Below are 6930 nucleotides of genomic sequence, written 5' to 3'. Positions count from 1 at the left end.
TCCCGTTTCTTCCTTTCTCTTTCTTTTCTTTCCTTCCTTCTTCCCTCTTTCTGGCAAAGATCTTCAAAACTATACTTAAACTTTTTATGAACCTAATTGAAAACTATGTTCAGTCAAAAGCTGAGAGAGAGAAAGAGGGAGAGAGAGAGAAAAAAAAACAATCACTATAATTGTTTCTAATCTAATTGCTTGATTCGGCAGCAATGCTATATTTTGGAGAAGCTGCATGCCTTTGTATAGACATGTAAATCCTAAGTAGACTGCCAGCTGTTCAAACCTGCTCCACCTCTGCTGTATTCATGCTGCTATTCATTCAGTTTATCAGCTATTAAAAATATTAGATTATGATCCAAATGAAATCAGACCTGAAATGTTTTCTGGCATCCTCCACCAATGAAGACAGGATTTTTGCTCCACCAATGGATGGTTAGTTCTATTGTAAAAATGCTTCCGTTGTTTCCATTGCAAATTTGCTTTATGGTCAAGAGGAAATAGCATATTGTCAGCAAACTTTAAAAAAAAAGTTTTTTTTTCTTTGACTGCTTTGACTTATATGAGAGCATTGTCTATGATAACACTGTCCATTGAATGTGACTTACTAGGATGAGTTTCTTTATAGTGCTTTCTATTTCCAGAAAATGGTAGTTCAGAAAGGCCTTAAATAAACTGTCATCCCATAAGGGAATCATTCCTGATTCCAAAATAAAGAGCAAATTTCTAGTTATTAAAGATAGACTCTGCTTTTCCAGTGATAAGAAATTCATACAAGTGGGAAAGACTTACTTTTTATGAGTAGTGATCATGATGGTAGACCAACTGAGATTCTATCAGCAAATTAAAAAAAAAAAAATATTACACCTCAGTACTTTTTCACTTAAAACATTTCCTGTATTGAGTTCATCTTTAGCTGCCATGCCATGTCCTTTAAAATTATGTAGTGTATGGAAAACAATATTGAAATGTTAAGCTAATAGCTGGTAGTCGGTGGTCAGCACAGACTGAAGGATACCTGTGGATAACATTACCTGTTCATTCTTCTGAATGAAACTTCCAGAAAGCAGCATTGATTGCCTTTACTTAACTGAATTGTTACCTTAAATCAAATTTCTGATTACCGACAGACATATTTGTATTCTGAGACTTGCTTGTACTGTACCTTGACTATGAATTAACAAAGGACTTCAAACTCTAGCATTGATAGTCTCCCCACCCCCACCCCCTTGTAAAGGACATTTGTTTTTCACCTCATTAAATTTGTGAAAATGAACTAAATATAAACAAGTCTGATTGTAACAGTAAGGGTGGTCTCCTATTAAATTTACCAAAATAGACTAGAACAAGACATTCCTATCCTCAATCTGCCCCATCCTCCAATTCTTGAAAAGGTAAGGATTAAGAATACTGAGTCTCTTTTTCCCTTCCCATTATAAAGGAAAATTTGGTGCAGTGAATAGAGGGACTAGCCTTGGAGTGAGGAAGACATGTATTCAAAACCAATCTCTGAAAAATGTTATATTATACAACTATGAGCAAGTCCTTAACGTTTCAGGGCCCCAGGTGACTCTAAAAAGATGAATCACAGGTGATTGTTGATCTTCATTGGTGGAAGGTATTTCTACACTAGGAGTTCCCCATATTAAAAACATTAAAAAAAAAACCAGTATGTTCTAGAACTTTGACCAAGACTCCTGGAGAGAAAGAGAAATTATGTTTTAATAAGTTAAACCTTTAAGTTAAAACATATGAACAGGAGCACATGCATGCATGTACATATGCACACACACACACATACACACACGTAGAGAAAAAATCAGCCCTCCCCACCAAGAGTGCTTGTTAAGCTCAATATTTCTTTTGGCAAAGTTTAGGCATGTCTTTCTACTTAACAAATGTATTCTGCTGTCAGCTCCTTTTAAGAATTATACTCCATGCTTCATGCCAAATAACCTCTTTAAATATTAATAAATAACTCAAGGTATCTTAGATAGTCTGCACTTGAGGAATTATGCTAATACTTTCATGCCAATGACAGGGGGAATCCCCCCCTTAGATATCTGCTCCCAGATGCCTGTTTTTTCTAAATGCTGTCTTTAAACTGGTGAACTCCCACTAGGGAAAAAAAAGGAAGTCAGTTTTGGTTTATTCATGTGAGCCCCAACTTGCACAAATTGAAGGCAAACACAAGTCGAATGTTGTATTTGTCTCCTTGTAAAGATCTTTCGTTGTTAAGGCAAAATGGGTGGTCTTGGCCATGTGAGTAAAACGTGACGTCACAGAGTTTGTTGCTTCGATTAGAAGAAAAATAATTCTAGGTGAAAGAATTCATTAATTTGATTGACTTTGCTTCTGCCTTGCGCAGTAACACAGTGTAACCTTGAAATAAGCAAGACTTTAGCGATATTACCCAGCCACTACAGGGTGCACCATGTACTAGATATATTTCCATCCTAGAAATTTAACTTTCTAATGGTTTGTGTCCCAATCACCTGATTCTCTTTTCAAGATTGTCTTTCAGAGAATTTGATTTGCAAAATGCTAAAAATAAATTTTTCCCCTTCGAAGACACACACACACACACACAGTTCTTGCTGTGTAATATCTGAAGTACTGCTACATTTCTACCAATGACCTGTGTTCACAGATCACAAAGAACTCTGCAGATATTAATCCACAAAGCACCACAAAAACAAAAGATCAAGCTGTGCCATTGTTAGGTAAAAGACTAAAGTGGGGATGGGATTGAATATGTTTATAAATTTAATATCAACTCAAAGAGACATTAAATTGGTCTATTACTGGTTTTGGATGATGGCATGATGCTTATCCAATTGGTAGTGATAACTAGTAAATACCATAAGTGGCAGTACCAACCTCCAAAATTTAATCCTGTTTAAAAACAATTATTATGTAGAACACTGTGCTTGGCTCTGAGCACTCAGTTAAGACAGAGTTCTTAATTTCATAGAGTTTTTATCTAGCATTGGAAGGAAGGGTGAAAACAAATATTTATTAAGAAGTTCCCAGGCCCTGTGCCTTTATAAATATTATCTCATTTGATCCCCCCAACAACCTTGGGAAGTAAGTGCTTTTATTATACCCATTTTACAGATTAAGGAAACAAAGTAGACAGAGGTTAAGAGACTTATGAGGATTTCAAGAATAGTAAATGTCTGGGGACGAATTTGACTAGTCTTGTCCAGCAATCTGTCTATTGCAACACACACTGTCTTCATTACTTTTTTCTCTACTCCTCTTCCACACATACTTCTTTTTATTTTCATTTTTTCTTTTCTTTTTTGGAGGGAAGGCAGGGAGATTGGGGTTAAGTGACTTGCCCAAGGTCACATGGCTAGTTTTTTGTGTTAACTTTCTGAGACCAGATTTTAACTCAGGTCCTCCTGACTCCAGGGCTGGTGTTCCATTTACTGCGCCACCTAGCTGCTCCTACATACTTCTAACAATGTTGAGATCATATATTCTTTAATGTCAGTCACAGCATACTTTTGACTTATTTTGACCTTACAGCTCCCCAAATGTATGAAGTTATCCCCACTGAAGCATTTTCTAGGCACTTATCTCAATGGTATGTGTAGCTGATTTTTTGGAGCTAAGTTAAAGACTTAGCCTCTGTGTCAGCTTGTTAATTCAATTAAACAATATATTTATCAAGTACAAGGCATATTTAGTTAATAAAGAATTTATTTAGCACTTAAGATATGCCAAGCTTTGTATTAAGTACTGGAGATATGAAGAAAGGCAAAAACAGTTTCTGCCCTCAAGGGTCTCACCTTCTAAAAAGGGAAAGTTGTCTGCATTGGGCAAATGCAAACAACAATGTCCATAAAAAATATAGGCTGAGTAGATGGACGGTAATGTCAGAGGGAAAGTCTCCTGCAGGAGGTAGAGTTTGAGTTGAGGTTTTAATGGAGAAAAGCTAGCAAGTAGAGGTAAAGAGGAGAGTATTCCAGGTTTAGGGGATAGCTAGTGAAAAGTACAGATATTCCTCTTTCTGACTTTACAGTTTTTGTCTCTGATAGGGCCACATTTTCCAACTCATTCAAATTGAAACTTTTATTTTATCTTTGACTCAATCCTTTACCTTTACCTTTTAAATCTGATCAGTTACCAAATATTGTCAATTCTTTGGCCACAGAAACTCAAGAAACTCTACAAAGGTAGGAGAGGAATTATGTTCACTATTGGCTATGCATGTAGAATTGTAGAATTTTTGAAGTATTTACATCAAAGTCCAGAATAAGATATGCCATATTCTTTCTTGTCAGCCCACAAAAGGAATATTACATTCGGTGCTGGGTTTCATATGATGTGAATAATATTAATAGATTTATATATGCCCAGAGAAGAGGGATCCAGAATATGAAAAGACATGCCTTAAAAACTTTCTAGTTTTGTGGCCCTGGGCAAGTGACTTGATATCTCTGTGCCTCAGTTTCCTCATTTAACAATGGTGGGGTCAAGTGGTTTCTAAAGTCTGTTCTAGCTTTAAATCTATGATTTATTAAATTTATTAATTATTTATTTAATAAATTTAATTTCTAAATCTATGATCTTCTTGCTTTGCTCCAGAGGATGGGAATAGGAAAAATGAGTGTAAATTTGTGAGATGGAGATTTTTTTGGTCATAAGGAAAGCATTTCTAAACCTTTCCAAAAGAGAATATGTTAGGAGATAGTAGGTTCAGCCTCACTGGAGATGTTCCAATGGGATACCCACTTGCAGGACATATGGTTCAGTCACAGGTTAGAGTAGACAGTCTCTGAGGTTCTTTTCAACTCTCAAATTCTGTAAAGTATAAATGAATGGAGCAGGGAGACAGACTTTATTGTTATTAACTGTTAAGGGAGATGCTGCCAAACCATCATTAGACCAAATAGTTCCAGGGCACTTTTATTCCACACAGTATTCTACTGAAGTAGAAATTATTAGCTCCATTTTACTAATGAAAAAAATTAGACACAGCAAGGTTAAGGGATTTAACCCAAGGGTTTAGAGCTAAAATGGGATTAAAACTTGAGAGGGCTTGATTCAGTAATCACCACTGACAGGAGTATAGATATATCTATTAAATTGCTTGTTCCATGAAACAATTCTGGAAATTAAATTGTCAGACTTAAAAAAACATATTCTTTCACATTTATAAGTTCCAATCCTATTCATTCTCATGTCTGCTTCTCAACCTCCTATTGTCTTATATCCTTATCCAATATGATCCTATAGCAATTTTCTTTTCTTTCTGTTTTTTGGAGGGGGGGAGGCAGGGAAATTTGGGTTAAGTGTCTTGCCCAAGGACGCATGGCTAGTTAAGTATGATCAAGTGTCTGACGCTAGATTTGAACTAAGGTCCTCCTGACTCCAGGGCCTACTCTATTCACTGTGCCACCTAGCCACCCCCAAAACAATTTTCTCCAGCCACTGCAAAATCTATATTTTCATTGCCTCATTTTCTAAAGCCTGAGGTATACAATGATTTGATAAGTTCTCAACCTCCTCTAGCTCAAATATGTTCACAATTATTAAGAAAAGAAATGATAGGAATAGGGGCAAGAAGGAAGTCATAATTTCAGAAGGAATCTGGCATAGGGTAGTTTAGAAGGTAAGAGTTAGGAGTATTTTAAGTTACAAGAATCATACATCTTCTGTAAGTATGGGGAAAATTTTAATTTGTTCATTCAGTCAATTAGCACTTATTAGGCATTTACTTTATGCTAGAAACTTTCATAAAGTTGTGGATACAATGACAGGTAAAATCTGCTCCTCTCAGTTTACATTCTAATGAACAAGTTCTAATTATTATAAATCAATTCCTGTGTTTTATTTAGTGCTCCATGATCTGTGTCCCATGTCTTTATATTTATTTATACTCCAAAATATAAAACTTCCAATTCTTTTATATAATTTATAGGAAATAAATACCTCCAAGCATCATCATCATCATCACCATGATCATCATTCCTAACATTATATAGCACTCAAAGGTTCACAAAGGTTTTAGATGCATTATTTCATTGGATCCTGATAGCCTTGTGTTATTATCCCCATTTTACTGATGAAGAAATTAAGAACAAAAGATTTAGTCTCTTGTACAGCATCACACAGCTAGTCCCTAAAGGATGACACAAACCCAGGTCTTCAGGGTAAGTCTAGTTCTCTACTCATTTCATCACATCATCTCTCTCATGCACTAAAAACCTCTATCAACAGAAATCAACAGGCAAAACCAATCTGAATATGCCCAAGTCGGGAGTCCTACTATTCCCAAATCACCAAATTGACATCAGTTCTATCATAAGATTCTATCATATTTCCACCAGTTTTACAAAAAAGATTTTAAAACTGAAAGGGATCTCAGAGATCATTAGGTCAAACCTTGACTTTTTTTTACAAATGAGAAAACCAAGGTCCCCACTAATGGGTGAAATGACCTGTCCAAATCTATAGAGGTACAATCACATATCTAGAGGCAGAAGGTACTGTGAGAGTACCTAGTGCAGTCCCCTCCTTTCAAAGTTGGGAAAAATGAAGTCTAGGGAGATTAGGGGTCTTGCTTAGTATTAAATGTGTACATGTCAAAGGTATGCTCTGAACCTGGGTCTTCTGTCTTCAGAACCACTCCACCACACTGTTTTCATAAAATAAGGTAATAAGTAGCAGGTCTGGGATTAGAACTTAACTTCTCTTACATCATAACCAAGGTTTTCTATTATAGCAAGTTTTAAAATGTAGTGAATAAAATAGAATTAGAGGCCAAAACAGAAAATCAATCCTTGTACAAGGTAAGTTTTTTGTATAATTCATCAACATTTTCAATTCCATAAAATGTTATTTGGTACAAACTATAATTTGTGTAAGGCCCCTGAAATCCAACTTATTTTCAAATCTTCAAATTTTGGTGCAAAGTACACTTTTCTC

The sequence above is a fragment of the Petaurus breviceps genome, unplaced genomic scaffold (genome assembly GCF_028583685.1).
Source record: "Petaurus breviceps papuanus isolate PSGF00001 unplaced genomic scaffold, PetGlider_PUasm1.0 98, whole genome shotgun sequence".
NCBI lineage: Eukaryota > Metazoa > Chordata > Mammalia > Diprotodontia > Petauridae > Petaurus > Petaurus breviceps.
Note: the sequence above shows the minus strand (reverse complement) of the source record.